This window comes from Monodelphis domestica, chromosome 1 (assembly GCF_027887165.1).
Source record: "Monodelphis domestica isolate mMonDom1 chromosome 1, mMonDom1.pri, whole genome shotgun sequence".
Lineage (NCBI taxonomy): Eukaryota > Metazoa > Chordata > Mammalia > Didelphimorphia > Didelphidae > Monodelphis > Monodelphis domestica.
In genome coordinates this window covers 303,616,484-303,630,092 of record NC_077227.1, presented here as the reverse complement: position 1 = coordinate 303,630,092, position 13,609 = coordinate 303,616,484, and the positions used below count along the sequence as shown (strand labels likewise).

General features: G+C 37.0%; 1 long non-coding RNA gene across 4 annotated transcripts in view; it reads left to right on the top strand.

The window, feature by feature from the left end:
• Positions 1-13,609, top strand: part of LOC103101570 (uncharacterized) — a 33,811-nt gene that overhangs the window by 7,297 nt on the left and 12,905 nt on the right. The gene's annotated exons all lie outside the window — the stretch shown is intronic.

Genomic DNA, 13,609 nt, shown 5'->3' with positions numbered 1-13,609 from the left:
TCAGCCTAACCATTTACCATGGTCGCTCAGGGAAGACGCCTCACCAAAACCATGCTACAGAACCCAAAACCCACAAGTACCCCAAAATGCCTCCCAGAGATCCCAATGTCACCGAGCGAGCCCAATGTTGCCAAGAGAGAGCCCAACATCATCCAGAGAGAGAGAGAGAGCCAGAGAGAGGAAGTAACGCGAAATAAATATGTACCAATGGTAGCTTAAGCTTGGCTTAGGGCAGCCTGGGGGGTCTGTCAGTTGCTTCTGATTTGTCACTTGCTAGCACATGTTGGTCATAGGCCATCCTCCTCACAGTTAATCCTTAAGTGGGGGTGTATACATTCCTGGTTGCTAGAATTCTAAAGACTAAGCAGAATGGAGTAAATTTAAAATTCACAGGCCTCTGGCCTACAATTGCTGCTTACTCAGTAGCCAAGCAGTACAAGGCCATGGACATGGTTACTATTTATTGGATATATTGATAATCTATATACTATGTATTGGATATATTCTTAGCCATTTAGCAAGTCTAACATTGTGCTACTGTTTTAAAAATACATTCTTATCTTTGTTTAATGTATTATTGACAGTTTTTGAGTGTTGGGATCCTAACCTAATTTTCCCTATAAGCTTTGTGGTTTTATTGCTAGTTTTGCATAGTGCTTTGGGGGAATGGACATTTTTCTAGCTGAAGAAAACTTAGGAGGTTGGCAAGAGAAGTTTATGATACTGGGGTGGAGTCTACTGGGACATTGTCTGGAGCCTACACATATGGTGGCAGCAACAGCTGTGATAACAGGAGAAGCAGCAGCAGCAGATTCAGGAACTCTTAGCCCTGAGACAGTAAGGGGGCTTGTGAATCTTAAAATTTCTCAGACTCTACTTCAGAAGATTTGATTAAGTTATTCTTTATTTTAAACAATGGAGGTACTTGATTGTAGGAATGTATTGGGAACTTTAAAATTACTCCACCCATACTTAGGCATACCTTAAGGGAAGATAAAGTTGTAAAACTCCTTACTGAACAATGAGAAAGTACTTAAGCCATACTTATAGTGACGCAAAAGCCCTTAAGCTAGGTCTATTTTTAGATCTAAAACAAAAGGGTGCTAAGTACCTATGAAGGTCAAATTAATCACTGAAAGGTCAAGCAAACAAAAGGCAAGTTTAACAAAAGAGGTGTGAAGTTTTAGTCTACCCAGAGAAGGTGATTAACAAAAGAAGATGTTAATTAAGAATGGTGAGTCTTGTTAAAAATGTCTACTGTGATTGGTAGATGTGAAAATTTAGGGGAGGTGACATAAGAGAAAATTCTCTTTAAAAGGAGGTCAGAAACTGAGAGCTGGGCTCTCTCGGTGAGGTCTCTTGGTGGCTGAACTTAGTTGAACTGAACTGGAGGGTCTCTCTGAACACTAAAGTTTTGCTTGGGACAATCTTGTGGTGAGTGATTAAAGACTGACTTAGTTTCTCTCTTAAATGGCCTAGGCCCTAGCCTTTTTCTATTTCCTCTAACTCTGTCTCTTTCCCTTTCCTTAATTCCTTCATTTATATTAATTAAAATCTCCATGAAACCCAGCTGACTTGGGTATTTCATATTTGGGAATTTTTTCCCATGGCGACCACTTATTTTTTATTTAACTCAAGACACTATCTTGAAACCATATTTTCGCGGTCACAGTTTATGGCAACCACTCTTTTGTCTGTAACAGGCTGGACAACTGGTCAGAAAGAGATTACAGGAAATACTTTGCTGGCACTGCATACAGCTAGCACTGATTGGCAACTCTATTGTGCATACATAGTCCTTGTTCAAAGTTCCATCGCAAAGAGGAGGGACAGTTTTTGTAGCCACAGAGGACCTGGGGTCGTTCCTGGGTAAAGTTCCAGAGTGAACATTGCTCTCCAAGGATCACATCACATTGGAAGCACCAAAAACTTGCAGGCTGAAAACAGCAGCACAAAAAAGCCTAAAGCTTAGGACAGTGCCTCCCTGAAAGGTGAGCAGATCCCAACATTAAAATAAAGTTCAAAGTAAAGAAATAAGTTGGGAAAATGAGCAAATGACAACAAAAAGAATATGACCACAAAAAACTATTGCAATGGCAGAGAAGACAAAGAGATAAACTTAGAAGGATGCAGCAACTGAAAACAGATACAAACAAAACCTCAAAGAAAAATCCTAATTATACCCAAACCAAACAAGAATTCCTAGAATAATTAAAGAAAGATATAAGAATGGTAGAGAAAAAATTGAGATAAGAAATGAGAGTGATGCAAGAAAATTATGAAAAGATAAATAACAGTTTGGTAAAAGAGACATAAAGAATGCTGAAGAAAATTAACAACTTAAAAAACAGAATTGGCTTAATGATAAAAGAGGAAAAAAAATTCACCAAAGAAAGGAACCTCTTAAAAAGTATAATGGGCCAAATGGAAAAGGAAGAACAAAAAAAATCACCAAAGGAAACATTTTCCTAAAAAACAGAATTGGCAAAATTAAAAGAGATGTAAAAATCACTGAAAAATTGTTCTTGAAAATTAGAATTGGGCAGGTAGAAGCTAATAACTCTATGAGCCATCATAAAAGAATAAAACAAAGTCAAAAGAATGAAAAATAGAAGAAAATGTGAACTATTTCATTGGATAAACAACTGACATGGAAAATAGATTGAGAAGAGATAGTTTAAGAGCTATGGGGCTAGGAGCAACTATGTAGAACAGTGGATAGAGCACCAGACCTCAGACACTTCCTAGTTGAGTGATCCTAGGCAAGGCACTTAACCCTGATTGCCTTTCCACTCTTCTGTTTTAAAACTGATACTAAGACAGAAAGTAAGGTTTTTAAAAACGAATTATTGTACTATCTGAAAGCCATGATAAAAGAAAGCTCCTAGACATACTATTTTAAGAAATTGTCAAGGGAAACTGCTCTAATAACTTAGATCCAGACGATAAAATAGAAATCAAAAGAATCTACCAACCACCTCCTAAAACACAAAATAAAAACTCCTTTAGATATTATAGCCAAATCCCAGAGCTCCCAGGTCAAAGAGAAAATCCTTGCAACAGACAGGAACAATCCAAATATTGTAACAGAGCCACAGTCAAAATCACATAAGATTTATCAGCTATGTTAAAGGATCAGAGGACTTGGAATATGATATTCTGGAAGGCAGAGGATCTAGGATTACAATCAAGAACCCAGCAAAACTGAGTATTATCCTTCAGAGGGAAAAATGGATATTTAATGAAATAAAGGACTTTGTAGCATTCCTGATGGAAAACACTAGACAATTTGACATTCAAACAGAAAACTCAAGAAAAATATAAAAGGATAAATTTGAAAGAGTATTAATAAGATAAGAGAAAGTATTATGAATATAATATCATAAGTAAATATAATGAAGTTAAACTTTATATGTCTGTTTGGGAAGATGATACTTGTAACTCCATAGAACTTTATCATTATTAGAGCATTTAAAAGTAGTTTACATTCACAGAGGGCAAGTCAATTATTTGGAATGATTTCCCCCAAAAAATGAAGAGGTAAGAAAGAAGGGTGCACTAGTAATTAGAATAGGGCAATTTTCTCACACAGAAGAGGCATACAAGGAAGAGTGGAGGGGAAAATAGGGGAGTACTTATACCTTACTCTCTTTGGAAGTGATTCAAAGACTGGAGAATATATATATATATATATATATATATATATATATATATATATATACATACATATGTGTGTGTGTGTATACACCCAGTTATGTGTAAAAATATTACTTACCCAATACAGAAAAAGCTTCCTCATAAAATAAGAGAAAGGGGTGTAATAAAAACTGGGATATACTCTGGCTGTTGCTAGAGAGATACTAGGGGAACCTTCAGGAAGCCTAATTATAATGGAGATAGATATATTTCTGAGAGATAGAGAGATGATGCTAGAGGGAGATACTCTGGGGTTGCCTATTGATCATTATTGATGGCTAATAGATCAAGATATTTCCTACCCTCCTCCTCCCTTCACCTCCCAGTTTCCACTGATGCCCTTCTGCCTCCCTTTCCCCTCCCTCAGTCTTAGTCAGCCACCTTCTAAGTATCTCAGGGGAACTATGAGATTTCAGAGAAATATTCTTTACTCTTCTTTTCTCAGGTAAGGGGGTTTATTGGGAACAACAGGATGGAGAACTGAGGTAAGATGAGGTGAGAGGGATGAGGGTTTCCCTTATCTATAATGAGGGATAGGAGGATTTTGGGAAATGTCAGTCCTGTCACAACTGTGACACAAAAGTCTGTCAGGGAGATGGAGGACAACTGTTATATCTTCTTTCTTCTTCCAATTACACAAAACCACCATCAAAAGTTCATTTCTTCTCAGCCTAACTTCAGAAGCCCTTCAATGGTCCTTCAGCCTGGGACAGAAGCTAACAGGGATCAGTTCTCAGCTTCTTTCCCCTTCAGCCAGAAGCCAAGGAAATCTCTCTCCAAAACCAAGAGAAATAGTTCAAAGCTAGAAGTCCCAGCTTCTTCTCCACCACTCTGTCAGAGCCACCCCAGTCTCTCAGTTCATCATCTCCTGACCAGGCTCCAACTGTCTTTCCTGGGAACATTCTATTTGGAATTTTCACCTTGATTGACAGATGAGGTCCCTCACTTTGTTTTGCAAGCATGAAGTTCGTTCTCTCTTTCTTCATGCCTCTTCCACATTCCCCCCTTATCTTCTTCAAAAAAATGCATCTTGCATTTTTAATGAAACTTACCTTTATTATAATTCTATCTATCTATTCTTAACTCTGTACCATCTTAAATATTCCCTTCCCCCCCCCAATAACAAAATCCTAACTTATATCAGCTATTCTGTCTACCTAGTGCTAAGTTAAGAACGGATTATAGGGAAATGGTAAGGGAGTTACATGGACATAGTTTTTACATAACAAATTCTGTAACAATTTTTCAAATCATTCCAACAATTACACTCATTCAGAATATGCAATCGTCCTATTTCCTAATATCTATAAATTCACTAAGTAAATTTCCTATCACTAACAAATGCTAACCTACAATTATGATGCAATCTACTTCTATACTTCAGTCTCTACTTTCCTAAGACTTGAACAAATTCACTAGGCTGTCACTATTGTTATTCATTAGAATATATTAATGAACTATTTTAATAAAGTTAGATTGTTAGTCAATTAGTAATTTACATGTGTACTGAATTCTAGATTTCTGTGCAAACTCATGCAGAAAAGAAATATCTTATTCTGTTTGAATTTTCCATAAAAATTTTTATCAGTGTGTCTTTTTGTCATGCAACTGTGCATGTGGTCTACTTACCCATTCCATGAGATATCTTCCTAAAGTATAATTCTATGTAGCATGTACATGCATATATGTGATGTTAACATGTAAGATGCATTCTTACATATCTTCATGATCAAAAGTTCCACAATTTCAAAGTCCTTTCATGTCCTTTTATGTTGCTTGTCATCTGGTCAACATGCCAGTCGTCTTCTTCCAGTCTTGATTGAAGACGTGTTCTTCGAAGCAGAGTCCACTAGAATAATCAGGAACCAGGAACACATGAACATGTGTGCATGTAAGATCTTTACATGTGCATGCATGTGAGGGTGAAATTTGCATGTGCATGGAAGTTGAAATCTTCATGAATGTTAGTTAGAATGTATCAATCTTCATATCTGAAAGTAAATCTTACATGTGTTCTCTTCATGCATGGGGGTAAGATTTGTATGTGTTTATCTTCATGCATAGGAGTAAGATTTGCATATATACATCTTCATGACTGCAAGTAAGCTGTACATGTGTCTTTCATGAGTGGGTATGAGCATTATGCATAGGTTCTCAAGATTTTGTTGAGAATAGTGATTTGAAGTTGTTTCTAATCTTTTGCTATGTGGATTATTACAAGGAGATTTATTATATGGTTACTGTACTTATTTCTTGGAGATAGAATTTAAAGAATTATGTATTCATTTGAAAGTGGAAACAAGACTGTTTAGGACTGTTTGTTTTTTTCTTCTTGGGCTATTCATGTTGCAGTTCATGACTAGAACTTTTTTTTTCTTTTTCAGATGTCATCTGTATGTATGTTCACTGCTGACATGATCACATTGTTGTGTCTAGTGAGGTTACTGAAACTCTGAAGTAATATTTTTATGGTATACCCTCTCTCTCTTCCTTCCCCCAGTAGATACTGTTTTAAGGGTGAAGGTTGAAAGATATGTATAACAGACGTCCAGCAACTGTTATAAAAAGAATTTTCCTTAGTGGGTTTGGGCTCGAGAAGGAGCAAGGAGTCTGAGAAAATGTGTGACAAATAAGAGACACAGACAAGTCAATTTTTAGTAAAGGATGGCGTGAATCCCTGATGACATTCTCCTTAGAAAGATAATTAAAGAAATATGTGAGAAATATGCTGACATGTGGAAGTAAAAATTCTGAGATAGAAAGCAGGTGGCCAAGAGTAGCGTTAGGAAAGATAAAGAGAGACACAGCAGGGAGAACTTCAAGGTTGCAGGAAACAAGTGGAAGAACCACGAGCTCACCCCAGGCTTTGTTGTAGATAATGAGGATGAATGAATACTTAACAAAGCATAGTTGATTCTCATTGGTAGCATAGATAATGACAAGATCAGAGTAGATGGGGATTCACCTGACATGCCTTTTCAGAGGAATGAGGTTTGACAAGGTGAGGGCTAAGTCTTTGCAGCTTAGGTCCAGGAATTCTCTTGCCCTTAGAACTGCCTATACATTGATCATTAACTGCTCTAATCAAGCATTTAATACATCAACCATACTTCCATGCCTAGTATGCTAAAATATGGATAACCTTTTCTTTCAGTTCTCAACTACAACTTGATGTTAAAGTCGAATATAACAAATCCAATGTGGATCTATGCATCTCTGGCATTCTAGATATTTGTATCTGTCCTAGTTATGAAGATGGAGTTTTATGCTACAAGTTTAGGAGTATTCTTGTTGTTGAATTACTTGTTCTTTTTTTTGCTGGAATAATTTATTTTCTATGCTACCTAAGACTAGTCTTCATTCTCATAAGGTTTTGTGTAGTATGTTACCCTATGGAACTCCAACTAATCTTGGTTTCACTGTCACAGCATGAATGGTAATTGTCATGTTTTTGAATTTAGCGAATAGAAGTGAAATTGTGTATCTATCTCTCCTTCTCCAGTTCTTAATGTTTCTTGATAGTCTCCTTCCCATTAAAAATCTGTATCTGCATAAGCCATGTAATTCAACTTCTCTATAAAATCATCTTCATTATCAACCCCTAAGCTTGCATAAATTTCTTTTAATGGTGTACAACTTCTTCTGTGTCCAAAGAACAACTCCTCGTCATAGTCTTGGTAAGATTTTGTTTGCACTGGTTCCAGGTATTCTATCTTCTCACTTGCGTCCCACACATCCCCTATAAAATTAGTAAGGCATTTGTTCTAAATCATCTTCATCCACTATTATTACACCTTCTGGTATCGATTCTGATTCAGAATCACTGAATCCAATCATTATGTTCTTCAGATTTTGCTCAATGTCCTATAAACCTTTGTCAGACTTAGCTAATAACTCTGGTTTTGTGTTTTGATCTAAGCCTATGTCACCAGCTTTTGTCTTTCCCAAATCACTTTCTGGATGTGTCACTAAGCTTAAGATTTTCATTTAGAATTGGTAAACTTGATGCAGATTTGCTATCTATTAATAATCATAGATCCTACTCTACCACTAGTTTGAGGTTTATATTTATCTTCATTCTCATTTGACTGTGTAGAGATAGGAATCTTTCCCTCTATTCTATTATTTTCTTTTGGGAATAAGTTGGCATGTCCCCCTGCACCATCAGTAGGATGTGTGCTTTCTGTCTGCCCCACAGCACAACATATATCTGTTTCTGGCTTTGTAGCTAAGGTGTTCATAATCACTGAATCAGTGTCCATGTCTTTGCATATGTATACAGCTCAGCTAATTATTTTTGATTTAATTCATTTCCTATGAGGAAATACAATTTGAGGTTGTATTCTCTACTACATTGGACATGAACTAAATCACAGCTGTAGCTTTGGCCAGATTCCCCTCTGCCATTTAGAATAGTGGTACCAACTGAATCATCGGTTGTTACTAAGACTGCCATTCCATCCTGCTTTTCAAATTTAGCTGTTATGTCACCTCCATTACTTAGAATAGGATTATTGTGTCTCTTACTTTATTGCAATGGCTATCACTCACAGATTCACGTTCTTGCACAGAATTTTCACCATTTCCCAACTTTTTTCTATTATTTTTAACTTCAGCCTCATTCTCACTATTTCTTCTATCTCCATTTGTCACACTATATATCATATGGGCCTGGCTTCATAACTCTTTCCTAACCATATCAGAGTACTTGGGCTTGACTCCAGAGTTAATTGCATTTTGCATCTCATGCAAGTCCGGAACTTGCTATGAGGACTTCAATTTGCAATGTGAACAACAAGTGGACTTCTTGTACCTAGTTTGTGCATTTTGTGTGTTCTTGTTATTACTAATCTCATGTTTCTTCTTTAAAAAACAATTTCTAATCAAGTGGCCTTTTTTGTGGCAAAAGAAACATTCCCTAGTCTCTCTCTGCACTGGTTTTTCCTTGTAACTAGGTTTCTTGTAGCTAGATGTTGTGAAAGTCCTAACTGTGTTCAGTCTCTTGATTTCTTCAAACTCCTTTTTGTTTAAGATTATTCTCTGTCACTTCTAACTTTTCTTTCAGATTCTGGACTTGTTTACTTTGTTCTGAATTACTATCATGTAAGTAAGTTGCAGTCTCACGCGGTTCAATCAGAGTGACCGAATCATACATGGGGAAATAGTGTTTGAAAAAAGTTTTCAAATTAGGTATGCAAACTCTCAAAAATTGCCTATGGACATGGCTAGCAGACTCTTCACTATCAACTTCCAGACCTAAGATTGAGTCTGCCATCTCTGACTGTTTGTGGCAGGATATTCCCCTTTATTCTGCAAGATCTTGTCAAACCTAGCCCATGCATTAGGTTTTGAATCGCATTATTTTATGGCCTGAAGCAAATACTCCCTGCATTTTCTAAGGTAGGACATGCAAGTAGGGTTAGCGAAGTTCATATCTATCCTTTGTTCCACAGTTGGTCAGCTAGTTAAATTGCTATCAGATCTTGTCTTCTCCTAGAATTTTCTCTGTTCATGGGGGCTGAACAGTTCTGATAGTAGGAACTCGACATCTTCAAAATCAGGATCAAAGATCCTGAAAGCTCGTTTCAACTCCTTTTGAGATTTGAAAGGATTTTCTATAAATTTTGGGAAACAGCTCCTTATGGATTCAAGTTCCTGTGGGGAGAATTGTCTATGGGCTTTGGAGTGTAATACACCGGCCTTACAGGATATCTTACTGACCTCTTTTAGTGGACAGATTTTCTCAAGTTTACCAGCAGACTTGTTCTCATTGTCACCTTCATTTTCATGAGGCACACTCTCTGTTTGCCCATTGTCCTTGCCCACAACCTGATCTAGCCCTTTTCCCTTAATCAATTGCTCAAACACAGCCTTAATCATACTTTCCAGGTTGTTATCAATAGCCAATATCTTTTCTGCCTTAAGGGGAATCACAAATCTAAAGATCTTCTTAAGTTGGGTTAGAGTCTGCAAGACAGCTATAAAGATCACGTACACTTGAACCAGGACCTGTCAGAGTATTGGGTCTGTTTGGAATGGCAACTGAAAAACAGACATTGTAATATTGCCTATATAATCAATAGTTTCCACAATCATATGGGTTATTCTGCTATACAATATATAGTAAACCCAGAAGCAAGCAATGATAGCAATTACTACAGCTCCACAAGTAACTTGTTTAAACATTGTTTCTTCTCATTCTACTCTGCCTTTCACAGGATTGTGGGGTTTAGTCAGACTTTGAGATGCCAATTGTAATAGAAATAATAATCTGTGGAACTATTTCTAGGTGCTATAAAGGGATACTCTGATTTGTGTCTAGAGAGATATTAGGGAAACCTGTGGGTGCCTAGTAATAATGGAGATAGAAATACTTTTGAGAGATAGATACTACTAGAGGGAGATATTCTGGGGTTGCCTATTGATTACTATTGATGGCTAATAGATCAAGATATTTCCTACCTTCCTCCTCCCTTCACCTCCCAGTTTCCACTGATGCCCTTCTGCCTCCCTTTCCCCTCCCTCAGTCTTAGTCAGCCACCTTCTAAGTATTTCAAGGGAACTATGAGATTTCAGAGAAATACTCTTTACTCTTCTTTTCTCAGGTAAGGGGGTTTATTGGGAACAACAGGATGGAGAACTGAGGTAAGATGAGGTGAGAGGGATGAGGGTTACCCTAATCTATAATGAGGGACAGGAGGATTATGGAAAATGTCAGTCCTGTCACAGCTGTGACTCAGGGACAGTCAGAGAGTTTGGAGGACAAGTATTTTTCTTCTTTTGTTCTTTTAACCAGCCATATAATTTCTGCTTGAGTAATTCAAGTCCAGACTCTGTCAGCAACCACAAAGGTCTCTCTCTGCCTAGGTCAGGAAAAAGCCAGTCTCTCAGTTCCTCTCCTGGCCAGGCTCCAACTGCCTTTCCTGGGAACATTCTATTTGGAATCTTCACCTTGATTGGCAGATCAGGTCCCTCACTTTCTGTCTTGCATGCATAAAATTCTCTCTTCCTTCATGCCTCTTCCACATTTTGGGAAGGTGAAGGTATATTTCAGATAGTACAGAGTTGAGAATAGATAGATAGAATTATATTAAAGGTAAGTATCATTAAGTATTATTACAGGGGGCAGCTGGTGGCTCAGTGGATTGAGAAGGGTGGCCCTAGGTTCATATCTGGCCTCAGATACTTCCTAGTTGTATCACCCTGGGCAAGTCACTTAACCCTTATTGCCTAGCCCTTGTCATTCTTCTGCCTTGTAACCAATACACAGTATTGATTCTAAGACAGAAGGTAAAGGTTCAAAAAATAATAAAATAAATAAGAGAAAGGGCAGCATGGGGAGGACAGATTAAGGGAGGCAGTGGTAGAGAGCAAAATAGACTTAAGGAGAGATAGGATAAAAAGAGAAGAAATAGAGGAAAACAGGATGAAAACAGTAATCATAACTGTGAATGTAATGAACTGGCCAAAAAATATAAGGAGAACAGAAAGGATTAGAAACTGGAGTCCAACACTTGAAACAGAATTACACATACAGAATTAAAATAAAGGGGAGGAGCAGAATCTAATAAGCTTCAGCTAAGCTTTAAAAAGGCAGGGGTTACAATGATCTCAGACAAAGCAAAAGCAAAAATATGCCTAACCAAAAGGGATTATAAGGGAAACTATAATTTGCTAAAAGGTACCATAGGCAGCAAGTTTCTCTAGTAAAAGCCTCATTTCTCAAATATACATTGAGTATAGAATTGAGTCAAATTTATAAAAATAAGCCATTCCTCAATTGAAAAATGGTCAAAGGAGGCATTTCTGGAAGAAATCAAAGCTATTTATAGTCATATTAAAAAAATCCCTAAATCATTATTGATTAAAGAAAAGCAAATTAAAACAATGCTAAGGTATAAATGATTTTACACCTATCAGAAATGACAGATATTGATTAGGAGGAGAGAAAAATAGGCACAGTAATGAACTTCTAGTGGAATAGTGACCTTTTCCAACTAACTATTCTGGAGAACAATTTGGAACTAAACCCAAAACACTATAAAACTGTATGTGTCCTTTGACCCAATAATACCATTACTAGGATTGTATCCCAAAGAAATCAAAGGAAAAGGATCTATTATATACAGAAATATGGCGGCTCTTTTTTGCAGTGGCAAAGAATTGGAAATCAAGGAAATCTTCATCAATTTGAAAATGGTTGAACAAGTTTGATATGATTACGATGGCATACTATTATGCCATAAGAAATGATGAGGGAAGTAGTTTTAGAAAAACATGGTAAGACCTTTATGAAATGCTGTAAAGTGAAGGGAGAAGAACCAGGACATCATTGTACACAGTAACAGCAATGTTGTAGTGAGGATCAATTGTATAAGACTTGTATACTCTGATCAATATATTGATCCAAGACAGTTCCAAAGGACTCCTGATAAAAAAAAAAATTCTCGCTATCTAGACAGAGAACTGATGAACTCTGAATACAAATTGAAGTATAATTTTCTCATTTATTTTTCTTGCTTCTGAAAAAGACATAGAAATTTGTTTCCCATGATTTCACATGTATAATTCTTTTGCTTGCCTTCTCAGTAAGTATTGGAAAATGTGGGAGGGAGGGAGAGAATTTGGAGTTTGAAATTTAAAAAAGAGAAGGATGCTAAAAATAGATTAGTAATACATTAGGGGGAAAAAAAGAAAAAACAAGTTAACAAAGTTTTTATTGGGAAATCCAAGGGGAAAATCATAATGAGTTATTTTTTTTCCAGGCCTGGTCATGTTAGGCAGACAGAAAAGTCTGCAAACATTGGGCATAGGGTCTAGCCAGGAACAACTAAATAAGGACCTACCAATTTTGGCACAAGAAGACCTTGCACAAGAAGCAGGTCCAGGTGACAGCTATGACACAACAGATTCAATATAGATCGAGGAGGGAATTTTTAAATAGAGATGGAAGTGCAGGACAAGAAGTTTTTGCAGGTTTAAAACTTTGCACTGAGTTAAGACCAAGAGCAGAAGCTAGCAGCAGCTGTGACTCTGACTACAGGAGTTGTCTAAAGTCTGGACCCTAGCCCAGACTAAAATCCCTAATGAAATAAATATCTAGGGCAGGAAGTTCAAATTAGAGAGTACGGGCAGTTTGACCACCCAGAATGTTTAATGTTTTCCTACTGTCTGACAGTGGCTGAATCTAGCAGTGGTTTACTAGGGTTCCTACCAGGGACAAGCCCCAAATTGTGTTGATCAGACACAAATCCAAGTCAGGAACTTGCAGACGTTAAAGGAAGGGGACAATGCTCATCAGTCTGAACACTAGATCAGAACACTTCGTGTATACTGAATGAGCTATCAGTAGGATAAAACGGAACTCAATATCTGGACAAAGTAGAAGCAGAACTTAAGAGAATGACATCAGCTCATCCCAGACATTCCTCCAAGAAGTATGCAGATCCTAGACCTCTTAGAAAGTCCAAAGTTAGGAAGCAGGCAGGGAAAATGAGCAAACAAAAAAAGAATTCCACCATAAAAAGCTATAATGGTGACAGAAATGATCAGGACACAAAACCAGAAGAAAATTACTCCAAAACATTTATAAACAAAGCCTTGAAAATAGAACTTATGCTAATAAGTTCAACTAGAAGAGTTTTAAAAGCTTTGAAAGTTATTTTACAAATGAAATAAAATTGGAAAGTAAGTGAAAGCATGAGGAAATCAAAACTATCAATAAGCACATGAAAAAATGCTCTAAATTCCTCCCGATTAGAGAAATGCAAATTAAAACAACTCTGAAGTACCACCTTACACTTAGCAGACTGGCCAATATGGTAGCAAAGGAAAGTGATAAATGTTGGAGAGGATGTGGCAAAATTGGGACACTAATACACTACTGGTGGAATTGTGAATTGGTCCAACAATT